Genomic DNA, 15,127 nt, shown 5'->3' on the forward strand with positions numbered 1-15,127 from the left:
ATACATTAAAAAAACACAAATGTCAACAGTTCAAATAATATTGTCCAAGTCCTGCTGCATTTGGATGTGAACTGTTTGTAAACAACAGTTTGGCAGGGCATTTAAACTGCTCTTACATCTCTGTGATGTGTCTCCAACACTGAAAGTGCTGTGTATTACTATTGTTGGTTTATCATTGTCACATGTACAAGATAGAGTCTTGCATACAGATCAGATCAGTACACAGTGCACTGAACTGGACTACTACAAGGTAAAATGATAACAATGCAGAGTAAAATGTAAATGCTATCAAAAAGGTGCAGTGCAGGTAAACAATAAAGTTGTTTATTGATCATAATGAGCTGGATTGTGAGGCCTTATCATCAAGAAGTTTGTTCAACAATGATGTCTGTGGGAAAGAAGCTGTCCTCGAGGCTGGTGCTGTGATCTTTCTGGCTTTTATATCTTCTGCCTGTTGGAAGCGGTGAAAAGACAGAATGCCTGGGGTGAGTGGCATCTTTGATTATGCTGATATTTGATTATACCAATGCAAATTGACTTTGATATTTTTAAATATTGCTGTTAGTTCGGCATGGCTTTAGGTTAAAAATATTCAGATTTATTAACTTTGCAGAGAATAAAATGTCATTCACTTTATCACACAATGACAGAAAATACTTTGCAGAAATCTTTATTAATTCCACAAGGATTCTTTAAACCATCCTTAATATTCCTCAAAACACAATTTTGGTCTTTCAGTCTTCTTTCTACAAAACATAAATTTTAAAGTAATCTAAGCATTGTTGTGATTTGCATTCTAACATTTATGTAACAAATTTAATATAAATCTCATGTCCAATATAAAGGAGCTCATAAACAGAGAGAAGGGAAATAGTCCACCAGACCAGGAGTTGGGACAAGAAAATGATTCTTCAAAGGTGAAAAGAAAGGTAAAGATAAAGAGAACAGCAAAGGAGATGCAAAGGTTACCTTCCAGCTTCTTTGTGTTCTTATGTATGTCACTCCATTGGCTGGAATTAAACCTAACCAAATCAGATCATTTCCTTTCAGGCAGTGCATCGTCAGTCATTTTGCAACAGAGATTGAAAGTAATTGCATTAAACAAGCATTATTATCAGGTTGAAGAAGAGATGTTCTAGGAGAGGTCAAAACTGCGAAGGAAATAGCCAAACACTGAGCCATAAAACCATGGGGCCATAGGGATCTGGGGCATCCACCCTTAGAAAACGTTTGTGATAGTGGTGTGATTTTTTGTAACAATCTAAACTTCCTAGATCACATTCAATAGTTTTACCTAAAAGTGACGAATAGTTCAATTTTCAAACATTTGAAAAAGTAGGTCGACAGACACAATGCCACATGCTAACCACAGCTTCAGTATCTTTCTGACTTTGGTTGAGTATACACTCCCAGGTCATTTTGAACATTCTTCTTCCTCTCATCGTGAATTCATCTAATGGCTCCTCTCCAGCCCAGTAAAGTGGGTTATTCTCTTCCATCCAGTTTCAACTGTAATTCATTCCACTGATGCAAATGTTTGGGAAAACTGTAACTCTTGAGTTTTCAGCCACACTTATGTGAAGGCCTTCAGTAGCGAATGGAATCTTGTAAAGCTCCTATAAGCAGCAATAGTAAACATATTCAACTTTTATAAACTCTGAATTATATACAATTATCATCACTTTGTCAGGTACACCTGCCCATTAATGCAATTATCTAATCACCCAATCATATGCATAAAAGCATGCAAGAGGTTCCATTGTTCACACCAAACACTAGAAATGTGATCGAAATGACTTTGACTGTGGAATGGTGGTTGGTGCCAGACAGGGTGGTTTGAGTATCTCAGAAACTGCCAATCTCCTGGGATTTTCATGCACTACAGTCTCTGGAGTTTACAGAGAACGGAACAAAAACAAAAAATATCCAGAGAGCAGTAGTTCTGTGGAGAAAAGTGCCTTGCTAATGAGAAGTCAGAGGAGAACGTCCAGACTGGTTCTAGCTGACAGGAAGGTGACAGTAAATTAAATAACCACATGCTATAACAGTGATGTGCAGAAGAGCATCTCTGAATGCACAACCCATCGAACCTTGAAGTGGATGGACGACAGCAGCAGCAAATGGCCACACTAGCTTCCAAGGTTTAACCAATAAAGAGGCACTGCTTGTATCGCCAGAATAACACCTCCAAAGCATTTCCTGAAAACCACTATTACTAAAAAATTGGGTTACTGATTACTCAGATGGTTTACTGAGCCATTAAAAAATATCTAGAGCTAGGACATCATTTCTTGTTTCACTCAAGAATTTATTTGCCAACCCTGTTCATTTGGGCATGAAAGAGGCTGCCTGTCAAATGTGACCAAAAATTTATGCTGCTTTGATCAAATACATCTCCCTGCCGATCGAGGAAGGGTGATACAAGTTAATATCTCTGGACCAGACAGTTTTCGGCAGAAGTGCACAACAGTAATGCAAATACTTGCTCTCCGTAGGATCATCAAGGAAGTGAAGAACAACAACCTACCAGCCATGCTTACTTACATTGATTTTCACAAAGCTTTTGACTCCATTCACCAAGGTAAAATGCGGAAGATCCTGAAAGCTTACAGAGTGCCAGACCATCTACTGAGAGCAATAGAGTCCAGCTTTACCAAAACCATGGCGAAAGTTGTATCATCAGACGGAGAAACAGCAGTGTTCGAGCTCCTAGCTGGTGTGCTACAAGGAGACACTCTGGCACCCTACATCTTTATAATCGTCCTTGATTACGCTCTGCGTCAAGCTACCAAAGATCGTGACAAGCTTGGTTTTACCATAAAACCAGGGCGAACCAAAAGGGTCAGACCAGTTACACGCACAGATCTCAATTTTGCAGATGACATAGTCTTACCCTCTGACCAGATGGAGGAAGCACAACAGCTACTGACAAAAGTGGAAATAGAGTGCAATAAAGTTGGACTTCACCTAAACACTAAAAAGACAGAGTACCTGGCATTTAACTGCAATGAAGGTACTCTCAAGACCGTAAAGAATGATACCATTAAGAATGTCTTTGACTACAAGTACCTTGGGTCAAGAATGATGAGTTCGGAGAAGGACATAAAGATACGGAAGGTGCTGGCGTGGCGGGCTATGAACGACATGAAGGAAATCTGGAGTCGAACCTGACCAGAGGGCTTAAAAAGAGGATTTTCATAGCAGTCATAGAGTCCATTCTCACGTACGGATGTGAGACGTGGACACTCACCAAGACAATGCGAAAGTCTCTAGATGGTTGCTATACACGAATGCTCCGGATGGCTCTTGACGTGAGTTGGCAACAGCACATGACGAACGTTGAGCTCTATAACGACCTACCGATGCTCACCACTAAAATCGAGGTGAGAAGACTGCAACTAGCGGGGCGCTGTCTACGCCACCCTGAGCTACCTGCCAGCCTAGTCATCATATGGGAGCCCAAGCACGGGAGGATGAACCCTGGGCACCCTCCCAAGACTATGGTCAACATGCTCCTAGAAGACAGCGGCGTGGCTAATGTAGATGAACTGAACACACTGATGAGAGAGAGAGAGAAGTGGAGAGTCCGTCATCGTGCCCGACGCCGGCCCCCTAGGCCTGAGTCGACGTAGTAGTAGTTTGAACCTGCCTGAGGATGTGCTATAAAAATGGTTTTATCTTTCAGTGGACCTCCAGTAGATCAGACGGCATCTAGACTGTTTTTTGTTGCACTCAGGGCAAACCAGAAAGCAACTGTTTCTGACATGGCCACAGTCACAGAGTTCTACAATATAAAAACTGGCCCTTCAGCCCACTACATCTACACTGACCAGCATGCCTACCTATACTAATTCTACTTGCCTAGATTAATTCCCTATCCCTCTATGCCTTGTTCATTCAGGTACGTGCCCAGATATCTCTTAAATGTTGTTACAGCTCCTCTGGCAGCTCATTCCAGGTACTAATTACTCTTCATGTGAAAAATGTATCCTTCAGATTCCCTTTAAACTTTCCTTCCATCCTTTGGTTTTAGACATGGGAAACACACACTGGCTCTTTACCCTATCAATACATCGTATAATTTTATATCTGTACCTCCATCATGTCACCTCTCAGCCTTCTTTCTCTCAGAGAAAATAGACCCAGTCTTGCCAGATAACTCAAGCCCTCCAATCCAAGCAATACCCTTGTGAATATTATTCCACACCCTCTCTCATATTATTCCTATATTGTGGTGACCAGAATGGCACACAATACCCCGAGTGTGGCCTAACTAATATTTTAGAGTCACAGAACACTACAAGCACAGAAAGAGGCTCTTTGGCCTATCTCGTCTGTGTCAAACCATTAATTTGCCAAGTCCCCATTGACCTGCACCCGGACCATAGGCCTCCATGTACCTATTCAAATGTCACTTAAATGTTGTAATCAACCCTGCATCCACCACCTGCACTGGCAAGCTGTTCCACACTCTCACCACCCTCCAAACGAAGAAGTTTCTCCTCATGTTCCCCTTAAACATTTCATCTTTCACCCTTAACTCATGGTCTCTAGTTCTAGTCTCACCTAACCTCAGTGGAAAAAGCCAGCTTGCATTTACCCTATCTATACCCCTCATAATTTTGTATACCTCCGTCAAATCTCCTCTCTGTCTTCTACATTCCAGAGAATAAAGTCCTAACCTATTCAACATTTCCCTATGACTCAGGTTCTCAAGTCCCGGCATCATCCTTGTAAATTTTCTCTGCACTCATTCAATTTTATTGATATATTTCCTGCAGGCAGATGACCAGAACAGCGCACAATACTCCAAATTAGGCCTCGCCGACATCTTATACAATTTCAACACAACATCCCTACTCCTGTACTCAATACATTGATTTATGACTGCCAATGTGCCAAAAGCTTTCTTTATGACTCTGTCACCTGTGATACCACTTTCAAGGAATTATGGATCTATATTCTCAGCTCCCTCTGTTCTACCACACCCCTCAGTGCCCTATCACTCACTGTATAAGGCCCACCCTGATTGGCCATACCAAAATGCAACACCTCATACTTGTCTCCAATAAATTCCATCTGTCATTTTTCCAGCTGGTACAGATCCTGCTGCAAACTTTTATAGTCTTCCTCACTGTCTACTACACTCCCAATCTTGGTGCCAAGTGCAAATTTACTGATCCAGTTAACCACATTATAATCGAGATCATTGATACAGATGACAAACAACAAAGGACCCAACAATGATCCCTGCAGCACAGCACCTCCAGTCAGAGAAGCAACCATCTACTACCACTCTCTGACTTCTTCCTCAAAGACAATGTCTACCTCATATTGAATGCCAAGCGGCTGAACCTTCTTGACAAACCTGCCATGCAGGACCAAGTGAACTGCCTTGCTGAAGTCCATGTAGACAACATCTACTGCCTTGCCATCATTAACTTTCCTGGTCACTTCCTTGACATTGATTAGCGTGACACAAATCCTTGTGCTTACCACACACAAGGTTTTGAATCACACCTATACTCAGCTGATGAAGGCATGCCATACGCCTTTCTCATCACTCTGTGTACCTGTGTTTTCATTTTCAGAAAGCTATGTACTTGTACCCCGAGGTTTGCCTTTCACCAACCGTCCTCAGGGATCTGCCATACATTGTATGTTCAGCCTTGGTTTAACTTTCTAAAATGCATCTCTTGGCTCTCATCCAAGCCAACTTCCATTTGCCATTCCCTTTTCCACTTTCTCAATTGATCCACATCTCATTGCAATCTTAGAAGTCAACCTTCTTCAGAATCCAACTATGCTATCATATGGTATCAGCAAACATACTACATTGTCATCCAAAACATTATTATATGTGACAAACAATGGAGGACCAAGAGCTAACCTGTGCAGTACACCATTAATCACAGGCATCCAATCTGAAACACAACCCTCCACCATCTCCCTCTGCCTCCTACCACTAAGTTAATTTTACATCCAGTTTGCTAACTCACCCTGACTCCCTTGTGTTCTAGTCTTTCTGATCAGCCGACCATGTGGGACCTGGTCAAAGACCTTGCTAAAATCCATGTAGACAATGCTTACCTCCCTGCCCTCGTCAATCCTCGAGGTCACTGGTCACCTCTTCATTAACCATATAACAATTACAGCACGGAAACAGGCCATCTCGGCCCTTCTAGTCCATGCCGAACGCTTACTCTCGCCTAGTCCCACCGACCTGCTCTTAGCCCATAACCCTCCATTCCTTTCCTGTCTATATACCTATCGAATTTTACTTTAAATGACAATATCGAACCTGCCTCTACCACTTCTGCTGGAAGCTCGTTCCACACAGCTACCACTCTCTGAGTAAAGAAGTTCCCCTTCATGTTACCCCTAAACTTTTGCTCCCTAACTCTCAACTCATGTTCTCTTGTTTGAATCTCCCCTACTCTCAATGGAAAAAGCCTATCTACGTCAACTCTATCTATCCCCCTCATAATTTTAAATACCTCTGTTAAGTTCCCCCTCAACCTTCTACGCTTCAAAGAGTAAAGATCCAACTTGTTCAACCTTTCTCTTTAACTTAGGTGATGAAACCCAGGTAACATTCTAGTAAATCTTCTCTGTGCTCTCTCAATTTTGTTGACATCTTTCCTATAATTCGGTGACCAGAACTGTACACAATACTCCAAATTTGGCCTTACCAATGCCTTGTACAATTTTAACATTACATCCCAACTCCTATACTCAATGCCCTGATTTATAAAGGCCAGCATGCCAAAAGCTTTCTTCACCACCCTATCCACATGAGATTCCACCTTCAGGGAACTATGCACCATTATTCCTAGATCCCTCTGTTCTACTGCATTCTTCAATGCCCTACCATTTACCATGTTTGTCCTATTTTGACTAGTCCTACCAAAATGTAGCATCTCACATTTATCAGCATTAAACTCCATCTGCCATCTTTCAGCCCACTCTTCTAAATGGCCTAAATCTCTCTGCAAGCTTTGAAAACCTACTTCATTATCCACACACCACCTATCTTAGTATCATCTGCATACTTACTAATCCAATTTACCTCCCCATCATCCAGATCATTAATATATATAACAAACAACATTGGACCCAGTACAGACCCCTGAGGCACATCACTAGTCACCGGCCTCCAATCTGACAAACAGTTATCCACCACTACTCTCTGGCGTCTCCCATCCAGCCACTGCTGAATCCACTTTACTACTTCAATATTAATACCTAACGATTGAACTTTCCTAACTAACCTTCCATGTGGAACCTTGTCAAAGGCCTTACTGAAGTCCATATAGACAACATCCACCGCTTTACCCTCGTCAACTTTCCTAGTAACCTCTTCAAAAAATTCAATAAGGTTTGTCAAACACACACAAATCTTCCACGCACAAATCCATGTTGACTGTTCCTAATCAGACCCTGTCTATCCAGATGATTATATATCTCTAAGAATACTTTCCATCAATTTACCCACCACTGACGTCAAACCCACAGGCCGATAATTGCTAGGTTTACTCTTAGAACCTTTTTTAAACAATGGAACAACCAATCTTCATTATGCTCAACCAACCAGCCAACTTCATCACAAACACTAGCTGCTCCAGCATCGAGGATGTCTTCAAAAGGAGATGTCTCAAAAGGCAGTATCCAGCATTAAGGACACCCACCCCCCCCACACCCCAGCCCCAGGACATGCCCTCTTCTCATCACTACTTTCAGGGAGGAGGTACAGGAGCAAAGTACAAATACATCCTGTCCCTCAGCAAACTCATGCATGCATGAGTGGGTCATTTTCATGTTTACTCACAGTATTGGGATTGGATTACAAAATTCTCTGGGGCCTGCTGCTGTTTGCAACTTGCTACCTTGTTTTCAGGAAAGTTAAAGCTTAATCACATGGTAGATTTTCATTTTTGATGTTTTTGATTGCTGTCTCCTCTCTATCCTCTGTAAATGACTACAAGGTGCACCGTCTAATTCATGGCTACTAATTCCTGCTCAGCCATTGCTTTTGTTTTTTCCCTCTCAAATTCATTTTACACCAACCCAGTACACTTGGATATACATTACATCAATCTCGCCACCTAAATGACTGGAATGAAGGCATGGTCTCTACCAAAGAGCTCATCTTTGACTTTGCCACTACCTCTTATTTTCACTTGCAGAATCCCTGCAATGTCAGAGATGATCTTATTCACGTCCTATACTGGCTCCTGCATATGAAAAGATAGCAAAATTAAGAGAAGGCAAGATATAGTGAATTTGCTTCCCTGGGGTTGCTTTCTTGCTACCTCACTTTTTAAATATACATTATTTCTTTTTTTAAAATTTTTAATCTATTCAATATTCGTATACTGTAATTTATTTATTTCTTTTTCCTTCTATATTATGTGTTGTACTGAGCTGCTGCTGCTAAGCTAACGAATTTCACTACACATGCCAGTGATAATAAACCTGATTCTGATAATGCAAAATCAATTTCCATCCAAGCCAGTACAATACAATGCTTCAAGAACCTAACCTAATACTGCGAATCGCAGAATGGTTCCTCATAAGCCCGCTGAAGACCGTAACAACTTTTCAACAAACCAAATTTATAGGACACAGAAGCATTCCAAAAATGATGAAAGCAATCCATGCTGGTTTCTCTTTCATAAAAGCTTTGGGCATTCAACACATCATAGTTGTGATAAATGGGGGACCTGTGTATAAAGATCACACAAAGCTTAATGTTCAGACTCCAATTACAAAACAATGTGACCAGCTAAAGGCAAAGATTCTATAAAAGTACCACCAAAATGTAAACCTACACATTGCAATAAGTATCACTGACTCCACAACTGAGAAAATGTTTTTGGGCGAATTAGTTTTCAAACTGTTTGCCGGGAGCAATTCTGGCTTTTAATTTGCATTGACAATTGAAATAAAAGTTGACAAATAGGCTTCCAAATCACTATTTCATATTTTACATCACAGAGCAAAGTAAAATTTTCCGTTTTAGGAAAAAAACAAATTTCATTGCTTGGGCAGTGGTGTAAGAGGAATTCAAAAACTGCAATGCTATTTGTTTGCAAAGTCCACAGTAATAAGCTGACTGTACAAGAAATCATTTGGGAATCATTTTGTGAAATGAAGCAGCACATTAAGAGCTGACACATTTTAGGCAAACGACTTGGAGTCCATTAATATTGATTGCCATCTATACATTTTCTGAAGTATTCTGATGAACAGTTAAGGAAATTCTCTGTTTTGCTGGAATTATTTTCAGACTTTCCATCACATCATACTGCTAACGTGCACAGGGAGCTGGAAATAACACCAGCAAATCTCCACTTGCCTTTAAAACAGTCATCAGTTAGGCTGCATAGGGAGCATGGATCCCAGATCTTGCAAGCTAGAATTATTTTTGATTTAAACATTCCCTCACATTTGGCTTTCACAAAAGGTTAGTAATTAATGTTAGAAAGTCTGGGACATAGCCCACATTTAGTCCAATGCATTGTTTCTCCAGTGTATTTTAATTCCTTTTATTGCCTGTGGCCCTCTGAATTTTTCTGACTGCTTTAAGTAGTCTACATTTTTTTTAACCATTCACAAACTACCTTAAAAAGTAATTTGGTCAAGGCAAACTTAACAATGGCACCCACTATAGGAACCGAACACTTCACAAACTAGATGTCAGTGAGACACCAGTTGTGTTACTGTTAGCTGCTAACCTGGCCTGTCTGAAAAAGAATACTGGAACCTGGTATAATCATTTATTAGAAAGTTTTGTTATGCTACTGTAACCAAAATGTAATGTGGAAACAGTTGGTTAAAAAAAAGCAGCTACAGATTTCTTAAATTACTTGACATCTTTTGTAGAGACATTTTGTTTGTTGCATTCCTTTGTAAATTTGTCAGCTAAACCGGACAGTTTTAGTGACTGCTGATAAAACACGTAGTAATGCCTACAGTTAAGGGGGTCAGTCCCTGGCAATTATCAACATCTTGCCATGTCAATGCACAAGGGTAAAGGGGCTACTTTTGATTAGTTAGGGGCGATGACATGCCATAAATAAAATGTTCAAGAAGTAGCTCTAATTAACAATCTGTTACAATAATTAATGGTCCAGAATTCAAATGGAATGGACAGTCCTAACAAGCCAATAAAAGATAAATACAGGATAAATTCCCTTGATTAATGATCCACATTCCAATCCATATGTTTGCTGTTCAGGAAAATTCATGGCTTTGACCTTTATGTCCGACCAGGTTGAATTCCTTGTATTTTTTTAAAATCTCACTTCTTGAGCTTGACACCGACATTAGATGACAAATGTGTAGTTACAGCTCCCACGCTAAAATGATTATTTCTCAAATGTTTTCACTCAAGCTGGATTTGAACTGCATAATCTGGACATTTGTAACAACACAATAAATTGCCCACCAACAGCCTTTGGTATCAGATCATCACTTATCAATTCAAAGTTCAAAGTAAGTTTATTATCAAAGTATATGTCACCATGAGATTAATTTTTGTGTGAGCATTCACACAATTAAATACAAAGAAACACAATAGAATCAATGAAAACTACACACTAAGGCAAACAGCCAGTGTGCGAAAGACAACAAATTGCACAATTACAAAAAGAAAAACAAAATAATTCCAATAATTTTGAGAACAAGAGTTGTGGTGCCCCTAAAAGTGAGTCAATAGGTGCAGAATCAGTTGGGGTGAGTGAAGTTATCCCCTCTGGTTCAGGAGCCGGATGGTTGAGGGGAAATAACTGTTCCTGAACCTGGTGATGTGAGACCTAAGGCTTTGCATCCAAGCCCATTTAGTTGTTGTTGTTCCTTTTTGCGCCTTGTGGCATACTGGGCCGCAACCTTGCCTTTTCTTTGGCTTTTGTCTGTTTTATATGAGGTTGAGTTTCTAGCTTGATGCTCAACCCAGCACGGATGGAAAGTGTGTAAGGAATGGCTGGATTCAAACCCAGGACCACTCGCCACAGAGTATGGAGTGGATGCCACTACAGTACCGACTGGCTTAAACCCATTTAGTACCAAAACTAAAGTCCAACATTCACCAGTTTGAGGCATGGCAAATAATTTTAGATTACAGTGGGAACTGTATATACAACCATTAAAAAAGGTTTTGATCTTGAAAATTGATATTTCCAATTATGAATAGTATGAAATGTTTTGACTATCAGTTTTAAGAATTATTGTGACAATTTGGCAGTGTCACATTGAGAGTGAGAGAATATTTTTGTCAAATACTGTGGGCAGATGGTGGAAGGAAATTGAGAGACAATGTAATGACAAGAACAAAAAAATATATGTATTGACTATAGACTCAATAACCAAAGGGAGGTTGCTGAAGACAACAAGCTATCAAATGGGGAAGTAAAAATCCTGCTTCTTAGAGCAAAATTTCTTAATATAAATATCTTTGAACGCTTCTAATTCGCTAATGCTCATGTCACTGATATTTGGTTATTGGTGCTGTCTACAAAGCCTATGAGTGACAACTATCTGATTTCTTTCAGAGCATATTTATGCCATATTTTAGTTATAAGAAATCACCAGGTACTGGTCTGAGTTTCTGCATCAGGTCAGGCACTTACCAAAGACTGAAATAGTTTCTTACAAGACAGCTAAAAGCTTGAAACACTGTGATGTAGCTATCAAGCCAACAACTAACTGGCTCTTTTGAATGCCTGTTCACAAAGAGCGAATCTAGCAACACCACACAGAAAACTACCAGCCTTGAGGTAATGGAAACAGACAGAGATACCAGCAAACAATACAATAGTAAGAGCCAGGCAACCCATGCTCTTTTTGGAGACCACAAGCATGACTAGTTCCAGTCCTCCGACTACAAGAGCAAAAGATCTGAATGTAAGCGAAAAGAAGCCTCAACATCAAGGTAGATTTCTATAAGCACGGCATCAAGTGGCACGTGGCATTTGCCACCACCCATAAATGCCAAGTAATAACAATACCCAACAACATTAAACAGCCAATTCATTTCTGCCTTATTCTGTAAAGGCAAGGCCACTGCAGCATGAGTAATCAGCAAATCCCACTTTCAAAGGTTTTCTACTTGCTCTCAGTAGTAGATCATGTGTGTAGACTGCATTTGAATGGGATGTAATGTGGCGAAGTGTGACAGAAACATTTGATACAAAACGGCAGCTACATATTTCTTAAAATACTTGACCACCTGGGCCAAAATATTTTCATAAAGATAAATATTGCTTTAACTTCCAGTTATTTGTACTCAAACCCTACCAGCAGGAGACTAGATGTACACTTACAAGGTATGTTTAAATAACAAATTATAATCAGAACCTATATATTTATTGAATCGAACTCAGACATGATTGGAGAGGACATACGTAGATCAAAAATTTCTTCAGTGAAAGAAAGAATATAGACAGTACACACATGAATGGGATCTTAAACTGTCCAGCCATAGCCTGTGGCAACCCACCCTGCCTCACATTGCTATATCATGACCTCTAAGGTACAACTTATGAAAACAACCATGACAACTTATTTCATATAGGAAGGTCTGAATCACTGCATGCAAGTACTTTTATTTTTTATGATATCTGATGGACGAAGACTGACCAGAGAAGAATATTTGGGAAGGCTATTTTGTCCCTGATTTTTCTGAGAAAGTCACAAGACCAGATACAGCGAATGTTTCTGCCAACACGAATTACCGTAAGTTCTATGGGTGAGTTAATGAATGTATAAAGACATAGCAGTAACTTCAAATCAGTAAGTGTTTGTGGGCCTGGCCGGAAGAAAGGGGTTTCTTTGTACTTGAAAGGATGGACAAATGGTTTTCCCCACAGATCTGCATTATCACGTCATCTTTTCATTATGTGACAATGATTATGTTGAAGGAATAGGAAAGGATGTACACATATTCATTGTTGATACCAAGGTTATACAATAAAACACTGTAGCTAAGAGCAGGAAATTGCAAAAAGACGTAGACAAATGGCATTGCGAGAGGGCAGAACTTCAACAGTTACACTCAATGTGAAGACAAGTCCCCTACTTTAGATCAACAAAGACAATTGGGGTATTTTCTTCATCAGATAAAGTAATCAAAAGGACTTACAAAGTTGCCAACATTTCAGGAGCTTGATATATAAAAACCAGGTAATGCTTTAGCTGGTATTAAACCTCAGGGAAGTTATATTGACCTGGATCAGGGTAGAGCATGGTTTCAAAAAGTTAAAAAACTAAATTGGCTGAGTGTTGATGTATAGATGAACCATGACTCAAATGAGTATAGAACTGGCCCAGGAGGCTGAATGGCCTTCACATGTATCCATGCTCAAAAATATTCAATTTCCTATAGGCTTCTGCATACATCTTAATTAGTAAAACCCAATGCTGCAAGTTTAAATTAATATATGCACCAACTATATAACTGAAAAACTTGAATACAGAGTGGATCGTTAATAGTTCTTTTGCAATTCCGCAGCAGACTGCCCGCAAACACAATTACTGGCGGAGGAAGCAGCAACTTTATTTATACAGGTACAGGCAAAAATGTCAGAGCAAAAAGTGCCCTTCAGATTTCTGCCAAAACAAAGAAGCACTAAGGAGATTAATCAATGGATGCAGATTGATGGAATGATAATGGATTGCTGAAGCTAGACAGATCCACAGCATAGTTTTCATAGTTCACATGCCTCGACCTCCAACACAGTAATAAAGTGCACTTTGAATCTTGGCTAAAGGCTAAAGTGACAAAAATAAAGATACTGGTTAGTGTGGAATTGAAATGGAATGCAGGAATGAAAAGACTATGAAATCATCGCTTGTAATTCTTAACCATTTAATTGTCCTACTTTATATTTAATAATTGTCACTGAGCACTCCCTCACTTTTAAAGCAGAGTGCTCTTATTTTCTTTTAAAGCAGTATTTTTATTTATGGATGAATGCAACTTGTTTTGTTTGTGACTTTTATAAAGATCTTTCTTTAGATTGGAGTAACTAAGAAAAGGAGCCCACTTTGTTTTTTTTCAGCCAACAGAGTCATTCTATAAATAGTGGCACATCTTTGCTGGACAAAAGAGATGTAGAAAACACTCAGGCTACTTTCAGCCTTGAAAGTGAGCCAGAGAAGGTGCAGGGGTGGAGGAACCATCCAGCAAGAACCTATGCCTCCCAATCTACAGTGCTGAGGGGCAGTAGTGCTTGAAAGCATGTTTCCCATACACTCTGGTGGAAGTGGCCAACTGGGATGATGGGTGTGATAGACGCACACGAAATCGCCACTCACTGAATTTTTTTGCACCATTCTCTGTAAACTCTGGAGACTTGTGTGTGAAAATCCCTGGAGAACAGTAGTTTCTGAGATATGCAAAACACCCCAACTGGCACCAACAGTCAATCCAAAGTTGGAGTCACTTAGATCCCCATTCTAATATTCAGTCTGAACAACAACTGACCCTCTTGACCATATCTGCATGCTTTCATGCATTGCGTTGCTGTCACGTGATTGGCTGATTAGATATTTGCATTAACGAGCAGGTGTACAGGTGCACTCAATAAAATGGTCACTGAATGTGTATCATTCCCTTTACCAAGTTTGTGAACTAAGAAAGAAATGAAGCCTTATCATCAGAGGTCTGTCTTTAAGGTGGGCTTCACTTCCAATTAAGGCAGGGAAATGTAGGTGTGAGTACCTTGGCTGATGATATATTAAATTCTGATCCTAGTCTATTAATATTTAAGACCTTGAAGTAATATGCCCTGACAGTTTACAAAAGAGCCTTCCACTCAAGGCTGAGGTTCACCTGAGTTTGTATCATTCCAGTTCACTCCTGCCTGACTCTATTTCACAACGAGATTGAATTTCAGAGCTTTTCATAATGTGAACATTGACAGTACAACCTATCAATGCTGACTTGGATGTCCTACCAGCATCGTCAGGAGCAGAGTGCAAAAAGAAGGCAGCTCTCAATCATTATGAATCATCAGAATGTTATCAGAATCAAGTTCAACATCACTGCATGTGTCATGAAGTTTGTTACTTAGAGGCAGCAGTACAATGCAATACATGATAAATATCGAAAAAATAAATTACGTAT

General features: G+C 39.9%; 1 protein-coding gene across 9 annotated transcripts in view; it reads right to left on the minus strand.

The window, feature by feature from the left end:
* The window catches only part of shroom3 (shroom family member 3), a 457,480-nt gene that overhangs the window by 37,938 nt on the left and 404,415 nt on the right, over positions 1-15,127 (minus strand). Inside the window, exon 1 of one of the 9 annotated variants that reach the window (XM_063043479.1) lies at positions 1,295-1,560. The exons of the other annotated variants lie outside the window; for them this stretch is intronic. The gene's annotated coding sequence lies outside the window, so the exon portion shown is untranslated. Of the gene's footprint in view, positions 1-1,294; positions 1,561-15,127 lie in introns of those variants that run through there. 9 annotated transcript variants of the gene reach the window in all.

This window comes from Mobula hypostoma, chromosome 3, assembly GCF_963921235.1.
Source record: "Mobula hypostoma chromosome 3, sMobHyp1.1, whole genome shotgun sequence".
Classification (NCBI taxonomy): domain Eukaryota; kingdom Metazoa; phylum Chordata; class Chondrichthyes; order Myliobatiformes; family Myliobatidae; genus Mobula; species Mobula hypostoma.